Source organism: Hordeum vulgare, chromosome 6H, assembly GCF_904849725.1.
Source record: "Hordeum vulgare subsp. vulgare chromosome 6H, MorexV3_pseudomolecules_assembly, whole genome shotgun sequence".
NCBI classification, from domain to species: Eukaryota; Viridiplantae; Streptophyta; class Magnoliopsida; order Poales; family Poaceae; genus Hordeum; species Hordeum vulgare.
Window position 1 is genome coordinate 161078024 of NC_058523.1, and position 16163 is coordinate 161094186.

A 16163-nucleotide genomic window follows, 5' to 3' on the forward strand; every position below is an offset into this window, starting at 1 on the left:
TATAGATACGTTTGAGACGTATCAAATGGTACCTAACATAATTATCCATGTAATATTCTTTATTGTGGCATGAATATTCAGATCCATAAGATTCGAAACAAAAGTCTAATATTGACATAAAAACAGTAATACTTCAAGCATACTAACAAGGCAATTGCGTCCTTTTGAAATAACATGTCCTTATAAAGTTATCCCGACAAAATCATATGGTCTGGCTATGCTCCATCTTCCCCACACAAAGTATCTAAATCATGCACAAGCGCGATGAAAGTCAAGCAATTGTTTCACACTTTTTATGTTCTCAAACCTTTTCAACTCTCACGCAATGAGCTTGAGCCATGGATATAGCACTATAGGTGAATATAGAGTATCATGGAGGTTCCAAGAAAAAAAAGGAGAAGATAGTCTCACATCAACTAGGCGTATCAACGGGCTATGGAGATGCCCATCAATAGATATCAATGTGAGTGAGTACGGATTGCCATGCAACAAATGCATTAGAGCTATAAGTGTATGAAAGCTTAAAAAGAAAATGAAGTGGTTGTGCAAAATATGAAATTCCACTAGTTATATGAAAGTGACAAAATAGGAGACTCTCTATGAAAAACATGGTGATACTTTGAAGAACAAGTGTGAAAAATATAGTAGCATTGTCCCTTCTCTCTTTCTCTCAATTTTTTGGTGGGCATATTTGGCCTCCTTTATTTTATTTTTTATGGGCTTCGCTTGCCTCTTTTATTTTTGTAAAGTCCGAAGACCCATCCCAACTTGTGAGGGAATCATAGCTTCCATCATCCTTTTCTCACACGGGACAATGCTCTAATAATGAAAATCATCACACTTTTATTTACTTACAACTCAAAGGTTACAACTCGATATCTAGAACAAAATATGACTTATAAGCAATATGGAAGCGATGGTGCATGTCATAAAAAAACGGGATGGTGGTGTTGCATGGCAATATATCTCGGACAGGCTATGACAATGCCATAATAGTTAGATATGGTGGCTGTTTTGAGGAAAGTATATGGTGGATGTTATGAGGAAGGTGGGTTTAATGTATCGGGGAAAGTTGCGCGTTACTAGAGAGGCTAGCAAAGGTCGAAGGGTGAGAGTGCGTATAATCCATGAACTCAACATTAGTCATAAAGAACTCACAAAATTATTGCAAAAGCCTATTAGTTATTGAAGCAAAGTATGAGATGCACGCTCCTAGGGGAAGGGTTGGTAGGAGTTAACCGTCGCACGATCCTGACCTCCACACAAAGGTTGACAATCATTAAACAAATCATGCGCCGACTTCATCACATAACGGTTCACCATGCGTGCATGCTACAGGAATCACAAGAATTAACACAAGTAGTTCCATCTTCATATCTGAAAACTATATGCAAGGAATCGAACTTCTCATCATATTCTATGCACTTAATACGAAAGTTTTTATTATATCCCTCTTGGTTTCCCATTATATTAGGACTAAATTCATAACCTAAACCATTTACCATGATGTTTAAACGACTCCCAAAATAATATAAGTGAGGTACGAGAGTTTAATAATTTCTATAAAATAAATCACCACCGTGCTCTAAAAGATATAAGTGAAGCACTAGAGCAACATTGTCTAGCTCAAAAGATATGAGTGAAGCACATAGATTATTCTAATAAATTCAGGATTCAGCATGTCTCTCTCAAAATATGTGTGCAGTAAGGATGATTGTGGCAAACTAAAAAGTAAAGAATCATATCAAACAAGACGCTCCAAGCAAAACACATATCATGTGGTGAATAAAAATATAGCCTCAAGTAATTTACTGATGGATTGAAGACAAAAGAGGGGATGCCTTCCAGGGCATCCCCAAGCTTAGGCTCTTTGGTATCCTTGAATATGGCTTGGGGTGCCTTGGGAATCCCAAATCTTGGGCTCTTGCCACTCTTTCTTCCATATTCCATCGAATCTTTGCCCGAAACTTGAAAACTTCACAACACAAAACTCAACAGAAAACTCATGAGATCCGTTAGTATAAGAAAATAAATCAACACTTTAGGTACTGTTGTGCACTCATTCTCTATTTATATTGGTGTAATATTTACTGTGTTCCAACTTCTCCATGGTTCATACCCCCCGATACAACCCATAGATTCATCAAAATAAGCAAACAACCCAAAAAAAACAAAATCTGTCAAAAACAGACTAGTCTGTAGCAATCTATAAACTTCGAATACTTCTGTAACTCAAAAACTTCTGAAAAATTAGGAAACTTAGGGAAATTTGTATATAAATCTTGTGTAAAAATTGCAGATCAAAAGCACGTTCAAGAGAATTTATAAAATTCCTTGATGGAGAGCGAAAGTTTCTGTTTTTTCAGCAAAATCAACTTGCAAACACCGTAGGCCATCCCAAAGGTCTTCCTTGGATCAAACACTAATTAAAACAAGAAAACACAATTATTACACAGGTAATAATGTGTGTATAACTCAAAAATAGAAGCAAAAAACAAAATCATAAAAATAAAATTGGGTTCCCTCCCAACTAGCACTATTGTTTAACGCCCCTAGCTAGGCATAATGCAATAGATCTAGGTATTGTCATCTTTGGTGTGAAATCCATAAGTAGCTCTCGTAATAGATTCATAAGGTAATTTTATTTTCTTTCTAGGAAAGTGCTCCATTCCTTTCCTTAATGGAAATTGGAATCTAATATTTCCTTCCCTCATATCAATAATTGCACCAATCATTCTAAGGAAAGGTCTACCAAGAATAATTGGACATGTAGGATTGCAATCTATAACAAGGACAATGAAATCTACAAGCACATAATTCCTATTTGCTACAATAAGAACATCATTAATCCTTCCCAGAGGTTTCTTAATGGTGGAATCCACTAGATGCAAATTTAAAGAGCAATCATGAAATTCACAGAAACTAGCACATCACATATAGTTTTTGTAATCGTGAAAACACTAGCACCCAAATCACACAAAGCATGGCACTCATAATCTTTAATTTTAATCTTAATAGTAGGTTCCCACTCATCATAAAGCTTCCTAGGTATAGAAACTTCCAACTCAAGTTTTTCTTCAAAAGATTTCATCATAGCATCAACTATATGTTTAGTAAAAGCTTTATTTTGATTATAAGCATGCTGAGAATTCAACATGGATTGAAACAAGGAAACACAGTAAATCAAAGAACAACTATCATTATTAAATTCCTTGAAATTCAAAAGAGTGGGTTCATTGCGATTTAAAGTTCTGACCACTTCAATCCCACTTTTATCAATCTTAGCATTAAGACATGTAAAGTCCGAATCATTGGGACACCTTTTAACTAAAGTTGACTTATCTCCAGTCCCATATTTTTTGAGATTTATACTAGAAAACAAAGATTCAATAGGAGTCACATCAATCACTTTAAGATCTTCATCATTATTATCACGCGAAAACACCTTTTCAAGCCATTCACGCTTAGCACGTATTCTATTGGTTCTTTCCTTACACGCATCAATAGAAATTATCATAGCTTTTAAAGACTCATTAATATCATGCTTTAGTGGAATAGATCTAATTTTCAAAGAATCAATCTCAAGAGAAATTCTATCAACGTTCCTAGCCAAATCATCAATCTCGAGCAATTTTTCTTCAATCATAGCATTGAAACCTTTTTGTGAGCTAATAAATTCTTTAATATTATTATCAAGATCAGACGGCGTCATATTATAATTTCCATAAGAATTGTTGTAGGAATTACCATAATTGTTAGAAGAATTACTAGGAAACACCCTAGGATTGAAATTACCTCTATCCGCATTATTGCCAAAATTGTTCCTACCAACAATATTCACATCCATAAATTTATTATTATTTCTAATCAAAGAAGACAAATTCATATCACTGGGATAAATAGGAGAACTCTTACTAGCAAATAATTTCATCAATTCATCCATCTTTTCACTCAAAGTATTTATTTCTTCAATAGTGTGCACTTTTTTACTAGCAGGAGATCTTTCCGTATGCCATTGAGAGTAATTTGCCATAATCTTATCTAGGAGTTTATTAGCTTCTCCTAATGTGACTTACATAAAATTACCACCCGCGGCGAAATTTAAGAGATTTCTAGAAGCAAAATTCAATCCCGCATAAAAAAATTGTATAATCATCCATAAACTCAAACCATGCGCGGGGCAATTTCCAATCATTAGTTTCTTCCTCTCCCAAGGTTGAGCAACATGCTCATGATCAAGCTACTTAAAATTCATTATATCGTTCCTAAGGGAGATAATCTTAGCGGGCGGAAAGTACATGGAAATAAATGCATCTTTACACTTATTCCATGAATCAATACTATTTTTAGGTAAAGATAAAAACCAAGTTTTAGCACGATCTCGTAGTGAGAAAGGAAATAGCTTAAATTTAACGATTTCATTATCCAGATATTTCTTCTTTTGCATATCACACAACTCAATGAAAGTATTTAGATGGGATGCGGCCACTTCACTAGGAAGGCCAGAAAATTGTTCTTTCCTAACAAGATTGAGCAAAGCGGCATTAATTTCATCAAATTCCGCACTAGTGGCGGGAGCAATCGGACAACCAATAAAATTATTATTATTAGTATTGGAAAAGTCACACAACTTGGTATTCTCTTGAGTCATCGTGACAAAGCAAGCAATCTAGCACACAAGCAAACAAAAAGCAAACGAAAAGACGAACGGGAGAAGGGCGAATAAAAAGGCAATATTTTTGGTATTTTTTGAAAATCGTTTTAGAAGTAGGGGAGAGGAAAACAAGAGGCAAATGGGAAATAAAGTAAATGCAAGAGATGAGTTTGTGATGGTAACTTGATGGGCTTGATCTTGCTATGTATCCTCCCCGACAACGGCGCCAGAAATCCTTCTTGCTACGTCTTGAGCTTGCGTTGTTTTCCCCTGAAAAGGAAAGGGTGATGCAACAAAGTAGACAGGTATTTCCCTCGGTTTGTTGAGAACCAAGGTATCAATCCAGTAGGAGGAACAAGCAAGGCCCCAATCTTAGCACCTACACAAACAATCAAACACTTGCACCCAATGCTAAAAAGGGGTTGTCAATCCCTTCACGGTTATTTGCAAGGATGAGATCTGATAGAGATATATATAAAAGATTACTAGAACTAAAAGTAAAACAAAAGTAAATAAATGGCAGCAATATATTTTTCATATTTTTGGTTTATGGAACTCAAAGTATAATATGGAAAATGGACCTGGGGGCCATAGGTTTCACTAGAGGCTTCCCTCATGAAGGAAAATAATACGGTGGGTGAACAAATTACTGTCGGGCAATTGATAGAAAAGCGAATAATTATGAAGATATCAAAGGCAATGATTATTCATATAGGCATCACGTCCGTGTCAAGTAGGCCAAAATGATTCTGCATCAACTACTATTACTCCTCACATCGATCGACTCATGCCTGCATCTAGAGTATTAAGTTCATGAAGAACAGAGTAACGCATTAGGTAAGATGACATGATGTAGAGGGATAAACTCAAGTAATATGATGAAAACCCCATCTTTTTATCCTTGATGGAAACAATGCAATACGTGCCTCGCTACCCCTACTTTGTCACCGGGTGAGGACACTGCAAGATTGAACCCAAAACTAAGCACTTCTCCCATTGTAAGACTTACCAATCTAGTTGGCCAAACCAAACCAATAACTCGAAGAGACTTGCTAAGATATGAAATCATGCATATAAGAATTCAGAGAAGATTCAAATAATATTCATAGATAATCCGAACATAAACCCACAATTCATCGGATCTCGACAAACACACCGCAATAGAGTATTACATCGGATAGATCTCCATGAAGATCATGAAGAACATGGTATTGAAGAACAAAGAGAGGGAAGAAGCCATCTAGCTACAAGCTATGAACCCGTAGGTGTGTGGTAAACTACCCACGCATCATCCAAGAGGCAATGGATTTGATCTAGATGCCCTCTGTGATCGATTCCGCCTCCGGCAGATTACCGGAAAAGGCTCCCATCTTCGATCTCAGGGGAACAGAGGCTCCCGCGAGCGGAAAAACATTTTTTCGTGTCCGTTTGGTATTGGGGGAATATTTGGGAATTTATTGGATGGAGATTAGGGTCAGTAGGCCTTCAGGGGCCAAAAGCCAGCACCCCCACCTAGGGCGCGTCCTGCAGGATGTCGTCTCCCGGCAGGACTCCTGCCCCCTTCTCCAAGTCTGACAGGTTTCTTCTGGTCCAAGAAAAATCATTCCGGAGTTTTATTCCGTTTGGAATCCGTTTAATATTCCTTATTTGCAATACTCAAAAAATGGAAACAACAGAAACTGGCACTGGTCTCTAGGTTAATAGGTTAGTCCCAAAAATAATATAAAATAGGATATTAATGCATATGAAACATCCAAAACAGATAATATAATAGCATGGAACAATCAAAAATTATAGATACGTTGGAGACGTATCAGTGAGGTATTATGATGAATTGGTAGCTCAAGTGCTTAGAGGTAGCCACCAAAAATATTGAGGCATTCTCCCACAAAATATCTCTCTCCAAAGCCAAACCATCAAAATCGGTGCCACCACCTTTTTCCACTCATTCCTACCGATTTTCCACCAAACAGATCCTGTGCCAAACCCTAATCTTTCGGTACCACCAACTTTCATATCGGTGCCACCGCGATTCACTGACCAACTTTCTGTTGAGAAAACTCCAAGAATAGTAATTTCTAAGAATGGAATCAGTCTCAATGAGGTTTGGAAACTGGTCTAGGTCATCGTATCAGTACCACAGAGCTTCATATATCGGTCTCACCGAGAATTCAAAAGCTGCCAGATTTAGTGCATCTTGGTGCCACCGAGATTCTTTATTTGTCACCGAGTTCGGCAATAATGTTCTAACGGTTGGATTTTTGGGGATGCCAATATATATATCCCATTCACCTCCTCTCATTCACAAAGGAAGCACTCATAACACACTTAGTCTTGCCATATCCATTTTTCTGAGAAAGAGCCACCTACTCATGTGTTGATATCAAGAGATTCCAATCTAACCATTTGAAACTTGATTTCTAGCCTCCCCAAGTTGCTTTGCACAAAATCAATCTCTCCTACCCATGTCAAATCTGTGAGAGAGTGATTGAGTGTTGAGGAGACTATCTTTTGAAGCACGAGAGCAAGGAGTTCATCATTCTACCGCATCTATTACCTTTTGGAGGGTGGTGCCTCCTAGATTGGTTAGGTGTCGCTTGGGAGCCTCCTACTTAGTGTTGTGGAGTTTAACCAAGAAGTTTGTAAGGGCAAGGAGATCGCCTACTTCATAAAGATCTGTCGGGAGTGAGGCTAGTCCTATGCGGACATAAGCCATGGCGGAATAGACAAGGCTGCTTCTTTGTGGAACCCTTGTGAGTGGAGCCCTCTGTGGACTATTGAGACGTTACCCTCCGTGGGTTGAAGTATCCACTCACGTGGACGTACGGTAGCACCACCTATCAGAACCACGCCAAAAATAAACGTGTCAACCTTTGCATTTGATCTTCCTACCTTACCCTCTACATTACATTTCCATGTCTTTACTCTCCGCTGCTACACTCTTATATATGCATGTGTAGGGTGAACTTGACTAGTCATAATTGCTAAAATTGGCCCACAGCTAAAATTGGGAAAAGGCTAAGTTTTTATCTTGTCAAGTAGTCTAATCACCCCCTCCCTCTAGACATACTTCGGATCCTAGAAAATCTCACAGAGATATATAACTTCTTATGAGAACCTCATCAACTATGACATTTCATTGATTCTAGCTTCCTCATAATCTGAGTTTTTGGACACTCACGGACACCGATAACTGAATCGAGTATGCATTGCGATTCAACAACTCTTAGTAATATTCTTGGCTTATGAGTTTGTACTCGGTCATGTCATTCCAAGTTGTTAGGCTACATCATCATGCTAGAGGTTGACCATACTATCTATGTCCTTCATCCTCGGAACACAATTCCAATAGTGCATTAAGCATACATCGAGCTTTGAACATCATATTGCTTGTCTTGAAATGTAATTTCTATTCTGAGCTAGCACTCGAATTTGTGGTTTGGACAACCTTTCGCTTCACCATTTCTTTTATTGATGTTGTCGCTGATTCATTATATATTCATGAGACTTCTCGACAAATGTGTCATGTTCATCATTAGCATTCTGAGATCTTCCAGGGTATCAATTAAATTCATGATGAGAAGTAGCATCCTTGCACCTTGGTAATTGGTATCGTCGTTGACGATATCCTTGCCTTCCTTCCAAACGCACACTTGGTCTTATTTTTCTTGAACCTTAAGTTCCTTGCTAGCCATCTCGTGTTATGTTCTACCTTGGAGTATTACCATATTTTGCCGAGAATGTCGTGATAATTGCACATGTCTTAAGTATTCTTGATATAACAATACTTCTTGGCATCACCTTTGATTTCTTGGTTCCCGTGTTGTTTCCAACCAGAATATCGACAAATGGATTGTGATGTGTAAATTCAACACTTATGGCGGAGCAACTCTATTGCCTTGGAGTTAATGAACAATAAGTTTATTTTTAGTCTGTTGGTTGTTGAATCAACATTCTAACATTGGTCGTGCTACTTAGTCCATATTTTGGGTGCACCTTTTCTATTAATGTTTAATTATGGATGTTTTCCTCGGGAATACCTCGTTATATCATCTAGTTTGACCAATGCTATCACCTTGTTCCTTCAATCATGAAAATCCATCTTTGTGGGAATCTCCACGAATTGTTGTTGAGCCCGTCAGCCACATCCTCATCTTCTTCGTTGTTCATGATGAACATTTAAGCTAGTGTTGGAAACCATGAAAGCATGATCTCTGTGCCTAGCTCGTGAAGAATATGTTTGATAAAATAAGTGTTTTCTCTAAGTTCACGTGCATTTTTTCCGCCGTGATTCTGAATTTTGTTTTGCATCCTGTGGAATCGTTCCAATTCATTCACGTATGTGCAAAGTGTTATATGTTTTGAAGATTTGCTATCTTCACTTCATATAACTCTCTTATCACCCCAAGCCACTGACTGATTTGATCAAGGAAAACAAGTTCCTTCATAAGAGCTAATCTATACTTACACAAGGACCTTGATATCCTTGATGATGGATCACAAATCAGAACTCGGTTACATTTTGTTGTAAGAATTCCATGGGGTCATGAATGTTTTGACATTATATTAATGTGTCTTGTAATATGACTCCCGATTCAAGACTTGCTTCCATAGTTCATATCCCGAGAATCTTGCATCATCATCTCGTCAATTTTTTTGCCCCCTTTTCTTCTCACGCATCGTGAGTCTGAGGTATCCTGACACCAATCATATCAGAATCTCGGGCAGATATGATGGTTGAAACATTTTCCAAGAATTATAACTTTGGTATTTATGTAACCTGGTATGGTGATGTCCGGTCTAGCACACCTCGCCGGAGGACCTATTGTTATATTATCTTCGTTAGTAAGGTTAGCCATTCTCCCATGAGGAAATTGTATGCCACTTCTTTATAAGTTGTTTCCGATGGATCCTTTGTGTACCCAAAGTCCAACCTTTACCTGATGTCCATGTCGATGCTACCCCAAAGCACGAATGTGGAACTTCAAATGTCAATAGGAGGAAACAACACGGGAACCACGCCCTAGGGTTGGCCCACTTAGCCTTTCAGGGCTGGTGGCCCTTCCCGGTGGACCCACGGAACCCTTCCGGTGGTCCCGGTACTCTTTCGGCGATCTCCGAAACTCTTCCGGTGAGCAAAACTCCACTTCCTATATATGAATTTTTACTTCCGGACTATTCCGGAACTCCTTATGACGTCAGGACTCTCATCCGGGACTCTGAACAACCTTCAATGACCACATATACTATTCCCATGATAATCCTAGCGTCATCGAACCTTAATTGTGTAGACCCTACGGGTTCGGGAACCATACAAACATGACCGAGACACCTCTCTGATCAAAAACCAACAGCGGGGTCTGCATATCTATGTTGGTTCCCGCATGTACCACGATGATCTCATCGAATGAACCACGATGTCGGGGATTCAATCAATCCTGTATGCAATTCCCTTTGTCTACCGGTATGATACTTGCCCGAGATTCGATCGTTGGTATTCGTAAACCTTGTTCAATATCATTGTTGGGAGGTATCTTTACTCGTTCCGCAACACATCATCCCATGGCTAACTCCTTAGTCACATTGACCTCATTATGATGATGGATTACCGAGTGGGCCCAGAGATACATCTCCATCACACGGAGTGACAAATCCTAGTCTCGATTCGTACCAACCCAACACACACTTTCGGAGATACCTGTAGTGCACCTTTATAATCACCTAGTTACGTTGTGGCGTTTGATACACCCAAAGCATTCCTGCGGTATCCGGGAGTTGCACAATCTCATGGTTTAAGGAATGATAGTCAACATTAGAAAAGCTTTAGCAGACGAACGATATGATCTAGTGCTATGCTTAGGATTGGGTCTTGTCCATCACATCATTCTCCTAATGAAGTGATCCAGTTATCAATGACATCCAATGTCCATGATCAAGAAACCATGATCATCTATTGGTCAACGAGCTATCCAACTAGAGGCTCACTAGGGACACAATGTGATCTATATATTCACACATGTATGACGGTTTCTGGTTAATACAATTATAGCATGAATAATAGACAATTATCATGAACTAGGAAATATAATAGTAACCATTTTATTATTGCCTCTAGAGCATATTTCCAACAGTCTCCCACTTGCACTAGAGTCAATAATCTAGTTACATTGTGATGAATCGAACACGCATAGAGTTCTGGTGCTAATCATGTTTCGCTCATGGAAGAGGTTTAGTCAACGGATCTGCGACATTCAGATGTGTATGTACTTTACAAATATCTATATCTCCATCCTGGATGTATCCACGAATGGAGTTGAAGTGGCGCTTGATGTGCTTGGTCTTCTTGTGAAACCTGGGCTCCTTGGCAACGGAAATAGCACCAGTGTTGTCACAAAAGAGAGTCATCGGGCCGGACGCACTCGGAATTACTCCTAGGTCAGTGATGAAATCCTTCATCCAGAATCCTTACTTTGCTACTTCCGAACCAGCTATGTACTCCGCTTCACATGTAGATGCCGCCATGACGCTTTGCTTGCAACTGCGCCAACTGACTGCCCCACCATTCAAAATATACACGTATCTGGTTTGTGACTTGGAGTCATCCGGATCTATGTCAAAGCTAGCATCGACGTAACCTTTTACGACGAGCTCTTCGACACCTCCAGAAACGAGAAACATATCTTTAGTCCTTTTCAGGTACTTAAGGATTTTCTTAACCGCTGTCCAGTGATCCACTCTTGGATCACTTTGGTACCTCCCTACCAAACTTATGGCAAGGTTCACATCAGGTCTGGCACACAACATGGCATACATAATAGAGCCTATGGCTGAAGCATAGGGGATGATACTCATCTTTTCTCTATCTTCTGTCGTGGTCGGGCTTTGAGTCGTACTCGACCTCACACCTTGTAATACAGGCAAGAAACCCTTCTTAGCCTTATCCATATTGAACTTCTTCAATATCTTGTCAAGGTATGTGCTTTGTGAAAGACCAATGAGGCGTCTTAATCTATCTCTATAGATCGTGATGCCTTATATGTAAGCAACTTCTCTAGGGTTCTTCATTGAAAAACTCTTATTAAAATCGGCCTTTATGCTTTCCAATAGTTCTATATCATTTCCCATCAAAAATATGTCATCCACATATAATATGAGAAATGCTACAGAGCTCCCACTCACTTTCTTGTAAATACAGGCTTCTCCATAAGTCTGTACAAACCCAAACGCTTTGATCACCTCATCAAAACGAATGTTCCAACTCTGAGATGCTTGCACCAGCCCGTAGATGGAGCGCTGGAGCTTGCATACCTTGTCATCATTATTAGAATCGATGAAACCTTCTGGCTGTATCATATACAATTCTTCCTTAAAAAAGTCGTTCAGGAATGCCGTTTTGACATCCATTTGCCAGATTTCATAATCATAAAATGCGGCAACTACTAACATGATTCGGACCAACTTCAGCATCGCTACGGGTGAGAAGGTCTCATCGCAGTCAATCCCTTGAACTTGTCGATAACCCTTAGCGACAAGTCGAGCCTTATAGATGGTCACATTACCATCCATGTCAGTGTTCTTCTTAAAGATCCATTTATTTTCTATGGCTCGCCGATCATCGGGCAAGTCCACCAAAGTCCATACTTTATTCCCATACATGGATCCTATCTCGGATTTCATGGCTTCAAGACATTTGTTGGAATCCGGGCCCGCTGTTGCTTCTTCATAGTTTGAAGGTTCACTCTTGTCCAACAACATGATTTCCATGACAGGGTTGTCGTACCACTCTGGTGCAGAACGTGTCCTCGTGGACCTTCGAGGTTCAGTAGCAACTTGTTCTGAAGTTTCATGATCATCATCATTCACTTCTTCCCTAGTCGGTGCAGGCACCTCACAAACATTTTCTTGTGCTCTGCTTCTATCCGGTTCGAGAGGAGGTAAGATTACCTCATCAAGTTCTACTTTCCTCCCACTTACTTCTTTCGAGAGAAACTCTTTCTCTAGAAAGGATCCGTTCTTGGCGACAACGATTTTGCCTTCGGATCTAAGATAGAAGGTATACCCAATAGTTTCCTTAGGGTATCCTATGAAGACGCATTTTTCCTCTTTGGGTTCGAGCTTCTCAGGTTGAAGTTTCTTCACATAAGCATCAGAACCCCAAACTTTCACAAACGACAGCTTAGGTTTCTTGCCAAACCATAATTCATACGGTGTCATCTCAACGGATTTAGAGGTGCCCTATTTAAAGTGAATGCGGCAGTTTCCAATGCATATCCCAAAAATGATAGCGGTAAATCAGTAAGAGACATCATAGATCGCACCATATCCAATAAAGTGTGATTATGACGTTCAGACACGTCGTTAGGCCGCGGTGTGCCAGGCGGCGTGAGTTGTGAAATAATTCCACATTGCCTTAAGGCGTGCCAAACTCGTGACTAAAATATTCTCCTCCACGATCAGATTGTAGGAACTTTATTTTCTTGTCATGTTGATTCTATACCTCACTCCAAAATTCCTTGAACCTTTTAAAGGTTTCAGACTTGTGCTTCATTAAGTAGACATACCCATATCTCCTTAAATCATCAGTGAGGGTGAGAACATAACGATAGCCACCGCGAGCTTCAATACTCATTGGACCACATACATCAGTATGTATTATTTCCAACAAGTTGTTTGCTCGCTCCATTGTTTCAGAAAATGGAGTGTTGGCCATCTTGTCCATGAGGCACGATTCGCATGTGTCAAATGGTTCAAAATCAAGTGACTCCAAAAGTCCATCTTTATGGAGTTTCTTCATGCGCTTGATACCGATATGACCAAGGCGGGAGTGCCACAAGTATGTGGGACTATCATTATCAACCTTACATCTTTTGGTACTCACACTATGAATATGTGTAACATCATGTTCGAGATTCATTAAAAATAAACCATTGACCAAAAGAGCATGACCATAAAGCATACCACTCATATAAATAGAACAACCATTATTCTCAGATTTAAATGAGTAGCCATCTTGCATCAAGCGAGATCCTAATACAATGTTCATGCTCAAAGTTGGTACTAAATAGCAATTTTTAAGGTTTAAAACTAATCCCGAAGGTAGATGTAGAGGTAGCGTGCCGACGGCGATCAGATCGACCTTGGAACCATTCCCGACGCGCATCGTCACCTCGTCCTTAACCAGCCTCCGCTTATTCCATAGTTCCTATTTTGAGTTCCAAATGTGAGCAACAACACCGGTATCAAATACCCAGGAGCTACTACGAGCGCTGGTAAGGTACACATCAATAACATGTATATCATATATACCTTTGACGTTGTCGGCCTTCTTATCCGCTAAGTACTTGGGGCAGTTCCTCTTCCAGTGACCGGTTCCCTTGCAATAATAGCACTCAGTCTCAGGTTTGGGGTCCTTTCTTTGGCTTCTTCCCAGTAACTTGTGGCAACTGCTTTGCCGTCTTTCTTGATGTTCTTTTTATCCTTGCCTTTCTTGAAACTGGTGGTCTTATTTACCATCAACACTTGATGTTCTTTCTTGATTTCTACCTCTGCTAATTTGAGCATTGAATACAACTCGGGAATGGTCTTCTCCATCCCTTGCATGTTGTAGTTCATCACAAAGCCGTTATATCTAGGTGGAAGTGACTGGAGGATTCTGTCAATGACCGCGTCATCCAGAAGTTCAACTCCCAGTTGAGTCAAGCGGTTGTGCAACCACACATTCAGAGTATGTGCTCACTCACAGAACTATTCTCCTCCATCTTACAGCTAAAGAACTTGTCGGAGACTTCATATATCTCGACCCGGGCATGAGCTTGAAAAACTAGTTTCAGCTCCTCGAACATGTCATATGCTCCATGTTGCTCAAAACGCCTTTGGATCCCCTGTTCTAAACTATAAAGCATGCTGCACTGAACCAGAGAGTAGTCATCACTCCGCGACTGCCAGGCGTTCCTAATGTCCTGGGTTGCCGTGGGAACGGGAGGGTCACCTAGGGGAGCATCAAGGACATATCCCTTCTTGGAAGCCATGAGGATGAGCTTTAAGTTACGAGGCCAGTCCGCATAGTTTCTCCCATCGTGTTTCAGCTTGGTTTTCTCTAGGAATGCGTTGAAGTTGAATGGGACATTTGCGTTGGCCATTGGATCTACAATATTTGTAAAGACAATTTTAGACTAAGTTCATGATAATTAAGTTTATCTAATCATATTATATAATAAAATCCCACTTAGATCGACATCCCTCTTGTCATCCAAGTGTTACATGATCCACGTCGACTAGCCCGTGTCCGATCATCACGTGAGACGAAGTAGTCGTCAATGGTGAGCATCTCCATGCTGATCGTATCATCCATACGACTCATGTTCGAACTTTTGGTCTCTTGTATTCCGAGGCCATGGATGTACATTCTAGGCTCATCGAGTCAACCTAAGTGTTTTGCATATGTAAATCTAGCTTACACCCATTATATTCGAACGTTTGAATCTATCACACCCGATCATCACGTGGTGCTTTGAGACAACGATCCTTCGCAACGGTGCACACTAAGGGGAATACTTATCTCGATATTGTAATGAGGGGTCATCTTATCTTTGCTAAAGTCGTTCTAAGCAATAAGATGGAAAACATGATAAACATCACATGCAATCATATAGTGACATGATATGGCCAATATCATCTTGCTCCTTTGATCTCCATCTTTGGGGCTTGACATGATCATCATTGTCACCGGCATGACACCATGATCTCCATCATAATGATCTCCATCACTCTGTCTTTGCGAAGTCATCTCACCAATTATTACTTCTACTACTATAGCTAACGGTTATCAATAAAGTAAAGTAACCACATGGCGTTGCATCTCATACAATAAATTAAGACAACTCCTATGGCTCGTGCCAGTTGTCATACTCATCGACATGCAAGTCGTGAATCCTATGACAAGAACATGATCAATCTCATACATCACATATGTAACATCACATCCTTTTGGCCATATCACATCACATAGCATACCCTGCAAAAACAAGTTAGACGTCCAAGTTTTACGTGGCTGATTTGGGTTTCTAGCAAGAACTCTTCTTGCCTACATGACAGCCATAAGGTTGATATGCTAATGCTATTTACCCTTCATAAGGACCTTGTTCATCGAATCTGATCCGATTAAAGTGGGAGCGATAGACACCCGCTAGCCACCTTATGCAACTAGTGCATGTCGGTCGGTGGAACCAGACTCACGTAAGAGTACGTGTAAACTCAATCCGGGCTGCTTCATCCCAGGATGCCGCTGAATCAAGATAAGACTAGTAACAACAAGCAATTGACAAAATCATCGCCCACAACTTTTGTGTTCTACTCGTGCATAGGATCTACGCATAGAAACTAGCTCAGATGCCACTATTGGGTAACATAGTAATTTCAAAAAAATTCCTACGCTTCACAAGGATCTATCTGAAGAAACCAGCAACGAGCAATGGGGTAGAGCATCTTCATACCTTTGAAGATCGCTAAG